At 54.6% G+C, this 13768-nt stretch overlaps 1 protein-coding gene across 1 annotated transcript in view; it reads left to right on the plus strand.

Moving 5' to 3' along the window:
* Positions 1–568: 568 nt before the first annotated feature.
* The window catches only part of LOC138514202 (D(4) dopamine receptor-like), a 206649-nt gene continuing 193449 nt past the window's right edge, over positions 569–13768 (plus strand). Inside the window, exon 1 of the mRNA XM_069629542.1 lies at positions 569–1244. The gene's annotated coding sequence lies outside the window, so the exon portion shown is untranslated. The remainder of the gene's footprint in view (positions 1245–13768) is intronic.

Genomic DNA, 13768 nt, shown 5'->3' on the forward strand with positions numbered 1-13768 from the left:
ACGGCGCATCGCAGGAACTGTAAAGGGGGAATTCGGAGGGCTGCACACAGAGCATCCCGGGTACTGTACACAGAATCCTGTGGCAAGACACGGCGCATCGCAGGAACTCTAAAGGGGGAATTCTGGGGGCTGCACACAGAGCATCCCGGGTACTGTACACATATTGCTGTGGCAAGACACGGCGCATCACAGGAACTGTAAAGGGGGAATCCTGGGGGCTGCACACAGAGCATCCCGGCGGGGACTGCAGACAGGGGTTGCATGCAGCGCTTCCTGGCAAATGCGCGCACAATGACCTGGTGACTACCGTGCACAGAGAGCATCCCGGCACTGTCTACACAGTGCCCTGCCTTCATCCTTGGGATAAAGGCTGGGCACTGTAGAGACTGTGGCGGGGTGCTCTCTGCGGAGCACGCCAGAGACCTGGGGGCACAGCGTCCAGCCCGAGGATATGTAGACAGACCTTCGCGTGGCTGTACTCAGAGCATCCAGTAGCTGACAGAGAGCCTGGGAGAATGAGCGGAGGGGGCGGGGGGGGGGGAGTGGTCGCTAGTACCTCTGCCTACAACATCTTACTGTAGCCAGGGGCAGGCAGCACCGCGTCCTCTGCACTCGGATCCCTTCATGAGACAAGGCTGGCGCAAAGGCGCCAGTTGCACTTCTGAGGGATTTCTAGTCCGCGTTTATCCTTTTCCATCTTTCGTGCGATTTGGGAACAGGCTCATTTCTGCGAGGGGAATGGAGCGGCTGAGAAAAGGTGAGAGCGCAGAGGCACTACACATCGGACAGTGGAACGAGTGAGGGGTTACACGAGCTAGAAAGAAAAGAAGAGAGAAAGGAAGAAAGAAAGAAAAAGAGAAAGGAAGAGAGAAAGGAAGAAAGAAAGAAAGAAAGAAAGAAAGAAAGAAAGAAAGAAAGAAAGAAAGAAAGAAAGAAAGAAAGAAAGAAAGAAAGAAAGAAAGAAAGAAAGAAAGAAAATGCTGACACAACGGAAAAAATAGAAAGAAGCAATGGATTAAAAGGGAAAAGAAATAAAGAAGAAACAAAAGACGGAGGAAGGAAGTACTGAAAAGAGAATATGTCCAGTGGAGTGAAAGAATACCCGGCAGCAGCTCTTGCGGCCCCTTTTGGATTATGAAAGGCTCCGCGTGGAGACAGGACTGAGACCCCGGGGTCGTTGCAGACAGCGCCCGCGCCTCGCTCACCTTCACGAACCCCCGCACACGAGCAACGCGATTCTTTAGGTAATTATACATGTGACTGTTTCCTTTCTATCTAGTCTTCACTAAAAGATAGCAGGTGCTCACAGATGTCACATAACATGGCCTCCTCAACATCGGCGGAAACTTTGCACAGCAATTGTTTTCCTATTTAAACGCGTATTCTTTGAATGCATTGGTGATGACAGTGTGGCCTTTTTTTGACCTAGTGCTATTTGCCCTGGCACCTGGGGGGCCGTGGGGGGGGGGCTGCAGTAATATGGCCAGTAATATGGCCCATTTCATAGGTTGCTCTATTTGTTAATGCATGTTTATCTTTTCTTCATCTCCTTGCTACCTTTGGGGTGGGAGAGCCTGGTAACCTGGAGAGCTCTTCAGCGCAGTAGGCACGGGAGCGGCACTTTTGGTGTGCGGGGAGCGTCTGCGGTATTGTCACACCTGGAGAGCTCTTCAGCGCAGTAGGCACGGGAGCGGCACTTTTGGAGTGCGGGGAGCGTCTGCGGTATTGTCACACCTGGAGAGCTCTTCAGCGCAGTAGGCACGGGAGCGGCACTTTTGGAGTGCGGGGAGCGTCTGCGGTATTGTCACACCTGGAGAGCTCTTCAGCGCAGTAGGCACGGGAGCGGCACTTTTGGAGCGCGGGGAGCGTCTGCGGTATTGTCACACACCTGGAGAGCTCTTCAGCGCGGTAGGCACGAGAGCTCTTCAGCGCAGTAGGCACGGGAGTGGCACTTTTGGAGCGCGGGGAGCATCTGCGGTATTGTCACACCTGGAGAGCTCTTTAGCGCAGTAGGCACGGGAGCGGCACTTTTGGAGCGCGGGGAGCGTCTGCGGTATTGTCACACCTGGAGAGCTCTTCAGCGCAGTAGGCACGGGAGCGGCACTTTGGAGCGCGGGGAGCGTCTGCGGTATTGTCACACCTGGAGAGCTCTTCAGCGCAGTAGGCACGGGAGCGGCACTTTTGGAGTGCGGGGAGCGTCTGCGGTATTGTCACACCTGGAGAGCTCTTCAGCGCAGTAGGCACGGGAGCGGCACTTTTGGAGTGCGGGGAGCGTCTGCGGTATTGTCACACCTGGAGAGCTCTTCAGCGCAGTAGGCACGGGAGCGGCACTTTTGGAGTGCGGGGAGCGTCTGCGGTATTGTCACACACCTGGAGAGCTCTTCAGCACAGTAGGCACGGGAGCGGCACTTTTGGAGCGCGGGGAGCATCTGCGGTATTGTCACCCCTGGAGAGCTCTTCAGCGCAGTAGGCACGGGAGCGGCACTTTGGTGCACGGGGAGCGTCTGCGGTATTCTCCCCCTTTCCACTGATGTTGTTAGCCTTCCATCGGAAGTGAACTCCCTTGGCAAAGAGCGGCTTTATTTAGTCAGACACTACTGTCCACACTTATAGGCGCACCACTCGAGTAATACAAAGCGCACCAGCTGGTTGCCCTGATGAAGGACCATTAGTCCGAAACGCATTGGCATTCTTAGCACATTGGCACTGGCCACCTTGAATTGGCCACACTGGTGTTATGCAAATATAGAGTTGTTCTCTGACTGCACCATTGCTTTGTGTTTTTCTTATGGATGGAAAGCATTCCATGTACATTTCAGCCACACTTTAATTGAATCTCACTCTAGCGATAACGCTAGGCCACGGGTGTGCAGCCCTCACCGCTGGCTTTTATAGCCACGGTCCAGCGTTTTGCCAAGACCCTGGTCACCTCCCACTTATTACTCCCCGGACCCGCAGATACAACCGATCCCTTTCCTGTTCCTCCCAGTTCTTTTTTCCGTTAACCTTGCTTAGCTTTCCATCAGCACCACTCAGCATCAAAGGTCGCTGAAAGGTTCAGCCATTTAACCGCGGGAATGGGCGGAGCCTACAATGATTCCGTATGTGAATTCAGGGCAAACATACTGGTAGGCTTTGCAGACACATGAGTCATCGTTATTGGGTCAGGCTTTTCAATTCACAGTTGATGCTTCGAGCAATGGGCTTTCTATAACTCCCAGACAAACAGGCTAATTCATAGAATCCAGCGCACAAGTAGCGCACGCGGCTGGCGCACAGCGTGCGCCTGCGATAGTCTGCGCCAGGCACGTGCGCTAAAACAGATTTCCGCGCACAGCGTATTCATGGATTTCAAGCTCCCAAACCAGCCGTGGCGCAGAGAATCGCAGCGAGCCTGCAGCAGCGCCAGTAACGCCCCCAAGAACGCCCTCGCGCAAGGAAAAGCCATCAAAATCGCTAAATCATCGCTAAGGGCTGCGCTAACCCTGGACCACTTCACAGGGCAGGCAAACAAGGAAAGAAAAGCGGGCAATCATCAAATCAGGAGTATGCGGGAAGTACTACACGCGACTAGGCAGGGAACGTGAATTACAGGGGTAGCGGGAAGTTCAACACGCGATTGGCCAGGGTACGTGTATTACAGGGGTACGCGTGAAGTAGAACACGCGTTAGGCCAGGGAACGTGTATTACAGGGGTACGCGGGAATTATCACACGCGAACAGCCAGGGTGCGTGTATTACAGGGGTAGCGGGAAGTTCAAAACGCGATTGGCCAGGGAACGTGTATTACAGGGGGACGCGTGAAGTAGAACACGCGATAGGCCAGGGAACGTGTATTACAGGGGTACGCGGGAATTATCACACGCGAACAGCCAGGGTGCGTGTATTACAGGGGTAGCGGGAAGTTCAACACGCGATTGGCCAGGGAACGTGTATTACAGGGGGACGCGTGAAGTAGAACACGCGATAGGCCAGGGAACGTGTATCACAGGGGTACGCGGCAATTATCACACGCGAACAGCCAGGGTGCGTGTATTACAGGGGTAGCGGGAAGTTCAACACGCGATTGGCCAGGGTACGTGTATCACAGGGGTGCGTGGGAATTATCACATGCGAATAGGCTGGGTGGGCCCTCACAGGTGTACCCTGTACACCCTCCACGGCCCCTGCAGGCAGCCCACAAAACAGTGGACTACCCTGCACACCTGATCATGTCCCCCTGCACCCCCATCCACCAGGGGCACCCTCCACCAGGCCCCCACCCATGTCTCCCACCACCCCCACCCCCCAGCAGTGCAGGGGCACCTGCCATCAGGCCCCCATCCATGTCTCCCACCACCCCCACCCCCCATCCACCAGGGGCACCCTCCACCAGGCCCCCACCCATGTCTCCCACCACCCCCACCCACCAGCACTGTGGGGCACGTGGCCAGCAGGCAGTCAGGCATCAGCCGATGGCAGGTGGGAGCGTGCTCAGGGCTCTGGGGGACTTAAATTTGGCCTCCTGGCCAGGAGCGTGGTCTTTCGTGTTTGAACGCGTGGACAGCCTGATAGGGAGTGATTTTGCACGTGAAAACCCCACACTCAGCGAATCGCGCGAAAACCCGTCACCAGCATATGTGCGTCAATAGTTACCTGCACGTGCAGTGTCAAAGCGTGTGATTGGTGAACATGGATCTACACGCAGGAGTGACAAAGCGTGTGATTGGTGAAAAGTGAGCTACACGCAGGAGTGTCAAAGCGTGTGATTGGTGAAAAAGGATCCACACGCAGGAGTGACAAAGCGTGTGATTGGTGAAAAGTGAGCTACACGCAGGAGTGTCAAAGCGTGTGATTGGTGAACATGGGCCAAGCACGTACACGCCGTAAGTGACGCTGTACGTGTGGGCCTGTATAAAAGGTAGTGTTGAACACCATTTCCTTGTACGTGCTTTTCGTGGAGAGCGAGTGGGTGAATTCTGTACTTCTTGTCGTTTCACACGCGATTTACTTCACGGCGTTTCCAGTTCGTACTCCCTGTTACCTCTGACAGCTTTTTCTCTTTTTCCTCTTGTACTGGTTTACCTGGGCCTGTTCCCTCAAACAGTGTCCCCTTCTACTGTTGTCCTGTCTCCTCAGACAGCGTACACATCTTCTTTTGGCGGGGGTGTTGCCAACCAAAAGCGCACATTTTTCACGCTCTTTTACCTGGCAGACGGTGAGTCACGCACGTATCTAACATCTGTGCTTGCCCCGTGTGTAGCCTACCCCTTCAGAGGTCAATCTAGGCTGCGTGTGACACGCATACGTTCATTGTGTTACTGGATGCCACAGCGTAGTGCAGGGTTTTCCATCAGCACACGTGGTCTAGGAGGGGTATTGTGCACGTTCCTTAACTTTTTTGGGGTGCCTGTGCGTTGCGTGACCCGTCATCTTTCCCCAGGGGTGTCATATAGCCTTGCCACTGCACTAGGGTACGAATACCATCTGGTACCCAACCCCTTTGACACCCAATTGCCCAGGACAATTGTGCACACCGACTCCCATACGCACAATACCATCAGTGCCATGGTTGGGAGGCGTGCAAGCCGTAAGGGTGGCAAAGGTGGCCGAGCCACACGTGGTGGCCGTGGAGGATCCACTAGGGGACGTGGTTGTGACTTGCAGGGTGCCCCTGTCCCCCCCAGTCTGGAGGAACAGTCAGGGACACCCATGCCCCCCCCCCCCCCAGTTGAGAGTCATGTGGCTGATACCAACCCTGATCAGCCCTTGTTGGACCAGGCCATTGTGGCACCAGACCTGTCTGAGGGTGATCCCATCGCTGACATCCAGGTCAGCAGGTCCACTGCACGTGCACCGGTGCACATTGGTGTCATCAGGGCACGCGCATCTATGCCAGATAGGTCATCTGCTGGCCCCCGTAGCCAGGGTGTGGCTCCATCCACCCCACCTCTCATACACCCTGCCAAGACTGTGTCGGTCCTAGTTCATGCACCTCAGATCAGGCCTGACCCCATCCCACTACCCCCAATGCCTGCACCTACTCCCATGCTGAGTGGGCAATCCCACACACCCAGTACTGAGTCCACCACGACTCCTGCCCCTAGTGTCCACAGCGGCGTAGGACACTCTGGATCCCCACCCCCTTCCAAGCGCAAGAGGAAGAGTGCACGTCCGGCACAGGCTGATGCCCATCAAGGAAGCCAAGCTTCACAGACGCCGAACTGAATGCACTTGTTCAGTATGTGTCAGATCATGATAGGGAAATGGTCATCGTTGCAGGGTCCAAGACCACACATGCCAGACGCCAGGCACACTGGCAGACCATTGCTGACAGAATAAGTGCCCTTGGAGTAGTGAGGCGCACAGCTAGTGATTGCCAGAAGCGCTGGAATGACCTTAAGCGCAGGGCAAAGGATAAGCTGGCCTCAAGTCATGCCGCAACCTTGGTGACTGGAGGTGGGTCCCCAGCACAGGAAATAGAACTCACACCACACGAGTCCGTAGCTGGATCCTACGTCACCGAGGGACAACTCCAAGGTGTGGGAGACCTCCCTGATTACGAGGCATCATCCGGTGAGTGCACATGCATGTGTGTATTATCCATGTGCATGGTGTGTGTGTGAAGCATTCATGTTGGGTGCCTGTCAAGGGGGTGTGTGGCAGAGTTGATAGTGGCACCCATGTGCCTCATCCAGTATGTTCAGTGCAACACCATCTGGCCACAGCACTATCCCTACTGGCAACAGTGCACATATGGGCCGACACCATGGAAGTTGCCCTTGAATTGTCATTTTGTCACTACATTGTTGCTCATACTCCCCTGTCTATTCATCTGATGTCTTACATACCATTCCTATCCTTTCCCCCAGCCATTCAAGTTTCATCTTCACATGCCTGACATGCAATGATACCACATGCTAATGCGTCCTCTGTATATAAATGCCAACCAACATGCTGTCATACTGTGGATGTTGCCTTGACATCCACCTCCTACCTGTGGGCTTTGGTACCGTCTGGTTTCGAGCCCCATTCCCTCACACTCCATGCTGCTCTTCATGGTCTATCTTCCATGACTTCTACAGTTCAGACCATCGTGCCCTACTCACGACACCTGCTTGCCAAAAGTCAAATGAGGGCACCCTGCCCTCCAATGCGACCCACCCTATTGCTGACCAGTGCATCTGAGCCTACTCTAAGCTAACTCTCACTGACATCTGCTCATACATGCCTTTGCCTGTCCCATAGACCCTTCACATGGTCCCTGTCCTCTCTCCTTGCTCCTCTTCCACCATCATTGGTGGGACCCGTTGGGGTGTACTCCTGGCCTCCTTCCAATCCTCAGAGGCCACTATTGATGTGCATGGTAATGGGAGCGTCTCAGTCCAAGGCCCTTAGGCCAACCTCAATCTCCTTGAGAAATGCTACCCACATCTCATCAACTTCCTTACCTCTCCTGCTGTCCCCCCTCCTCTCTCCTCATCAATCCTGCACTGCCTCCCTGCACCCTCCCATGAACCTTCTCCGCCTCCCACTCCAACTCCTACACATGCTGCACCTCTGATCTCTAGCACTCCCCGTAAGTCCTACAAGGCTGTCAACCTCCTCCACAATTACACTCCTTTCACAGCGGCTGCATCAGGCATTCCTCCGATATCTGTCACTTACATGAGGTTATGCACCTTGACATCCTTGGTCTCATGGAAACATGTCTGACGGCCAGCTCTGTCTGCATCCTTGACCCTCTCCTTGGCCCGCCACTACTGTGCAGGGGGGGTGTGCCCTTGGCTTCCCTGAGGGTATTCCTGCCACTGTCACTCCTACTTAGACCTACTCCACTCTGGAATGGCTTGTGTGAGGTCTCTCTCCACCACACCTTGACATTCTCAAACAGTGCGTACTGTGTCTGGGAAAACTGGTCAAATGTACTACTTCCTTTCTGAGTGTCCTCACCTCTCCTCCTCACTCATGTCCCCAGACACAGAAATCCTCATCCTTGGTGCTGTACGCATCCACCTGCATGCTTGTTGACGCCCCCACGTGACCTTTCTGTGACCTCAGCAACTCCCTCTCACCCTCTAGACTCCCGTCTGTCCCTACTCATTCTGCAGGGCACACTCTTGATGCTCTGATCTCATCTGACTTTCCCCTCTCCGTCCATCTCTGCACTCCTCTCTCCTGGAGTGATCACATTCTCCTCTCCTCCCAGCTCACCCTCACCACCCCACAGGCAAAGCCACCCTCACCACTGTCACACACCTTCTTGGTATTCCGACCCATGAAGTGTGTGTCAGTCGAGGCTCATGCTGCCAAAATCTCCCCCCCATCCAGCTCCCCCTTAGGCTCACTCCCATCCTGACAGGGCCCACTCCATGCTCCACTCCATGTCAGGTACACTGGATGTCTTTGCCACGGTCATGACCACCTGTCTGAAGCCCCATGCCAATGCAGAGTCCTGGCATGACTCGGATCTTGTGAACCCAAACCACAGGTGCCGGGTGGCAGAGAGGGAATGTCCTGCATCATGGCCATCCTCTGGCAAACTGGCCTGCCACATGCTCCAAAGGCAATAGCGCCTCACCCTTTTCACCAAGATGAGATCCCCAATCCAAGGGCACATATCTGCGGCATGTGACAACTCTGCAGGACACATAGAAATCTGAAAGGACCTTGCCGAGCCAGAAGCAGTGTGTACCTCCCCTGTCCCCTCCGAGCCCACAGCACTGCATGAATGTCTCTGTACCCCTATAGGCCACCCCCCCAGCACTTGTCTGCGCCTAACACCATCTGCCCTTGACGTCAAGTCCTACTTACCTTGTACAGCACTTCCAGCCGCCACTTCCCCTTGCACTTCATTGTGCCACCCACCCCTGCACTTGCGTGACATGAATGACACCAGCACCAGTAGGATTGTTGACTGGCATCCCCTTCTGCCCCACCACCCCTCAGTGCTCCGCTGTACCTTCATACATTACTTGACCGGTGCTTCACGAATGCAATATGAATCCTTTACAGGTGATGGGGAGGTGGAATCACATTGTTTACTGCATTTTGTTGATGTAGACAAGGCACTGTGCATCGTTGCCAATTTGGACTAGCAGATCCATGTACAACATGTATACTTATTGATGTGACGATGCAATGTCAGGACCAGAGTGGTTGAAATCCAAAAAAGTAGCCCTCCTCTCCCTCTTCACTTGGTGGCTATGTCACATGCCATGTGTGTGATGGCATGTGCCTTTGACATGGCAATCAACGGCCAATGTGTGATGGCAGTGCTAGGCAGCAAGGTGAGCAGGCGTTGCTCTCCAATCTGTACATTGTATGCCCTGAGCCTCCCCTACAGACCCAGTGATGGTGAATGCATAGGAGGTCTCCCAGTCATGTTGGACATGTGTCGTAGAACTACTGCCTCTGTTGTTCATCAGCCCTTGTTGCATGCCATGGTGCTAATGCCTGTTTCCATTTTTCTCTTTCATGTCTTTGCAGGGGACGAAGCACTTGTTGATGCTGGGGATGTGGTGGTGGAGCCGTCCCAGGAGGGCAACCCGGGCCGACCTACCACAAGTGAGGGACGTGGTGTGTTTGTGGGTGAAAACCCACAAGTGCTGCAGGCCGTGCTGTCGAGGGGTGTCTCTGGGGGTTCCTCCCCCGAGCAGTATTCAGGTGTAGACTCGGAGGATGACACCTATGTGCAGTCGCAGGTGAGTGTTCTTGGGAGAGAATCTCCTCTGTCCGACCCACCTGCAGCCGGGCCATTGCCCTCAATGGGGATGTCAGTGTCGGCAGATCAGCCTCCGGTGGTTACGGATGCAGGGCCACACCACCCAATCTCTGTTCCTGTTCCTGGGGCTGCAGATCAGAGAGGGAATGCAGTCCTGCAGCCTGAGGCCTTGCCGGCACAGCAAGGCGCAGTCCGCCTTGCCCCAGGCAGGTGTGGTGCCCGTCAACGTGGTGGCCGTATGCCACCTGGCAATACCGTTTGGGAGCAATCCATCTACGGTATGGCCACCCAACAGGCAGCATCATCCGAGATGATTGCACAGGCCATGGATAGGGTGGCCACTTCCATTGTCCCCCCAGAAAGGCTGATGGAGCGACTGGAGCAGGCTACAGAGTCCATCTGCCAGGCACACAGGGAGGATATGTTGGCATCCAACATGGACAGGCGGGCGGCACTGGCGACTCTGCGGGAATCACTTTCCATGGAGTCCCAGCGCCACAGGGAAGGCCTGAGGGAAGAACTCCGTCACCTCAGGTCGACCCTGTTAGAGCTTGAGGCTTCATCCCATAGAAGGACAGAGGAGCAGCTGGAGCGTCTGACACGGACGCTCTCGGCCGAGATGCAGGCAACTCGTGCGGAGGTCAGGTCATCCCGGGAGTTACTGCATGGGGACCTCCGCATGATTATAACCCAGAACCAGAACTACCAGACCCGCCTGCTTGCAGCCATGGAGGAGCAAACTCGTGCTTTGCGTGGGCTGCCTCCCATTGTCACACCATCTTCTGAGGCAGCTCCCCCACCTCCAGAGTCAGCTGCAGGGTCTGGCCAGAGCCATAGCGACTCATCTCCCACAACAGAGTAGCCGTGTGGGCCACGAGCCTATGGGGTGTTTTCCTTTCCCATGATCCACACAGGTGGATTGTGGCGTGCATCCTGTCCTCGGACCTCATAGGTGGCCTCCCCCCCCCGCCGGCCCTTTCATGGCCATTTTTTCTCATTTTTATTTTTATTTTGCAAGAGTGTTGCCTTGTGTGGGTACCTGGGCATACACTGTATTGTGGCTGGGCACATGCAGGCTTGTCCTGAGTTTGGTTTCGATGCTTGGGTAGCAGACATCCACACCCCTCCTGCTTCCGTTTCCATGGGCTTGCAAAGGGTGTGCCCAAGTGACAGCAAATTACACGGTGACATTGGACTCCCATGAGCTGTTGGCCAGTCCATAGTCAATACTGTGTAGACATTCATAGTGTTCATTGTTGTTGCACCTAACTATGCATGATGGTTTGATATGTGCCTCTACTTACATATGTTGCTCATGTTTTGCAGGTATGTCACACAGATCTTCACAAGGGCATACTCTCTGGAGTCAGACTACATGTCGGTAGATGTGCACTGACACTTTTGCATGGCGCCATCACTGTACATCTGGACGGTGAGGACATACCAGCAGAATCAGGTAATGACACTACCATTGATTACATGCAATGTGTCTTGTTTGGGTGGGCTTCAGGGTGGGTTGGTGTGTAATTTGATTGAAAATACTCTTACACAGGTGTGTAGTAGTGGCTCCAGGGCGGTTAGCTGCTCAAGTGCGGCTATGTTCCATTTGGGGCACTGCTATTTGTGACACTGGTGTCATGTTGTGATGGCCAGTTTGTTTGCTGTCACATACCATGACATGGTGTCCTCAGTGGCGGGACTGTGAAGGGAATGGGTGACATGGCAATGTTGTCATGTAGTGAATCGCCTGTGGCAATGCATATTAGATTGATGGAGTTGTGTCTTTGCGTTGTGATGCATTGCTGGTGTATGTGTAGCTAGGGGTGCACACATATTGACACTTCCATGTTAACAATCTCAGGCTGATGTGTATCTGACTGTTTATTGTCAAGTAATTTTCAGACATTGTCAGGTAGTGTCATCATTGATTGTCAGATGGTATGTGCCAGAGCAGTGTGCACTAGCCAGCACTGTGATTCCTAGGTGAAGAAGTTGGCCACCAGTTGCGTACGGGCTGCCTCCCCCCGTGCCCTTTCCCCTCCCATGCGCAGCGGGCGTGCATGTGGTTGTGGATGTGGGGGCACCACCATGTCCACGGGCAGGCCCCGGCGTGTTGCAACGTTGTGCAGGACACATGCTGCCACTATGATCCTGCACACTATTCGGGGAGCATATAACAGCTGCCCGCCAGAACGGTCAAGGGAGCGAAAGCGTGACTTGAGCACTCCGAATGTGCGCTCCACTATGCCCCGTGTTGCAATGTGGGCTGTGTTGTACCTTACCTGGGGTGGCGTGGTGGGGTTCCGGATTGGGGTCATCATGTGGGGGCTGATAGGGTAGGCACTGTCCCCTGCGGAGGTGGTGATGGGTATCATTAGTGGTGTTGTGTCATGACCCAGTATCTGACATGCATGCATGTGCAGTGGCATTCATGCTCACCAAGCAGCCATGTATCTCCATGCTGGCCAGCCTCTAGGTCCCGGCATAGGGTAGACATTCTGTAGATGAAGCTGTCGTGGGTGGACCCTGGATAGTTGGCATATACTGATGTGATTATTCCCTTGGCATTGCATACAACTTGCACGTTGATGGAATGCCAGTGCTTGCGGTTTCTATAGATGTGCTCTGTTGCCCTGGGTGGACGTAGTGCCACATGTGTGCAGTCAATTGCACCAAGCACTTTGGGGAATTGAGCCACACCATAGAATTCCTGGATGCACGTCCGCCTTTCTGCATGAGTCCTGGGGAGATATATGTGCCTGCGGACTGATGGCCGTGCAGTGATGATGTTCAAGACCTGGTGTAGGCAGCGTGACTGCGTGGCCTGTGACACACCACCCACTATGGCACTTGTCCGCTGAAAGGATCCAGTGGCCAAGAAGTGCAGTACATTCAGGACCTTCTGCAGGGGGCTGAGTGCTTGGGAGCACAGGGTGGGTGATGTGAGGTCATCCTCCCACTCACTGACCAGGTCCAGTATGATGTGTGCTGGAAACCTGTACCTCCCATACACCTGGTCATCAGGCATCCCGAATAGGCTGGTTCTGGGTGTGAATATTCTGGCCCTGACTCCCCTCCTCCTCCTCCTTTGGTAGCCCACTGCCACTGCTGCTAGGAACGGTATGTTCATCCTGGCATCTGGCTTGTTTATTGAAAAGTGCGCAAATTAATGCCTTGCGCGTGTTGTAGGCGAGCGTGTGAGCCTCGCACCCCTGGAATCGAGTTCCCACTCCAATCGTGTGTGGAAATTCCCACGCAGCAGGCATACAGGTGCGCTGACGTACTTGCTTATGTAAGTGGCCGCGCGCCCCTTAAATACACGTACTTAGGCCAATGGCGCGTACGCGCACTTTTGGCCAATTACACACGATGAAATACACGTACATAGGCCAATGGCGTGTACGCGCACTTTTGGCCAATTACACGCGATGAAATACACGTACATAGGCCAATGGTGTGTACGCGCACTTTTGGCCAATTACACGCGATGACACTCTGACGTGCTGTATTTCCACGTGTGCTCCGTCTTCACGTGCTGAGTGGGGAACGCCCGTGCGGATCACGTCAGACGCGCTTACGCGATGAGGGACTCTGGTCCAATAGAATCGCGTATGCGTGCTGACGCACTTACGCGCTAAGGGCCTTTCCTCGGATTTCACGCTGACGTGCAGGAATTTCACGTGCCAAATCACTCCGTATCAAGCTGGCCACCCGAAAACACACGGAACACCACGCTCCTGCCCCGAAGGCCGAGTTACTGCCCCCCCAGTGCCCTGAGCAGCCTCCCACGTGCTATCTGCTGCTGCCTGCCTGCCTGCCTGCCTGCTGCCACCGTGCCCTGCCATTTGGTGCCTGCACATCAGCCATCTGCAGGGGTCCACTTGCTGTGTCCACCCCTGCTGGAACTGAAGACTCCCAACTGGGATTACATCGCTCCACAGCCCAGCCCCAGGACCCAGTTGCCCACCCACACCTGCCTCTGGGGTTGCCATGTCGGGCACTTCTACATCTGGCACCAGTGGCAACCCCAGGCCAGAGGGGCAGAGGGGCACCAGCTTCACTGCC

The sequence above is a fragment of the Ambystoma mexicanum genome, chromosome 12, assembly GCF_040938575.1.
Source record: "Ambystoma mexicanum isolate Mex_15411 chromosome 12, UKY_AmexF1_1, whole genome shotgun sequence".
Lineage (NCBI taxonomy): Eukaryota > Metazoa > Chordata > Amphibia > Caudata > Ambystomatidae > Ambystoma > Ambystoma mexicanum.